Consider the following 472-nt stretch of genomic DNA (forward strand, 5'->3'; position numbering starts at 1 on the left):
TATATATATATATATATTGTTATGTATACCTATAACATAATGAAGGGTGAGAACTTTCCCTATATTTTCCGAAGGTGGCGAGATAAACGTTTGTCAACGACCGTTTGGTAGAAGGGAAATAAGGTTGGTATGTATAACCAAATATATATACAGGAAGTTACCATAGTACGAGACAGGTAACCTCGTCCACTTCCTGTTAACGAGCAAGGCAGGTAATCTCGTACTTCCTGTTAAAAGGGGAGTGGGGTAGACAGCGGGAGCTCGGCGTCAATAGAACCAGAATGAGAGACGGAGCTGCATACGGGTCGGACAGTTCACCACCTACCTTGAAACAATTGAGACCGAACATAAACTCCATAAATGAACGTTTACTTCACTGTTCGAACACTTTGTTGTTGCGATCAGAAGTTTACCCCTTTTTCTTACATTATTAATTTGTCTGATCGTAACAATATATATATATATATATATA

The sequence above is a fragment of the Octopus bimaculoides genome, chromosome 12 (assembly GCF_001194135.2).
Source record: "Octopus bimaculoides isolate UCB-OBI-ISO-001 chromosome 12, ASM119413v2, whole genome shotgun sequence".
NCBI lineage: Eukaryota > Metazoa > Mollusca > Cephalopoda > Octopoda > Octopodidae > Octopus > Octopus bimaculoides.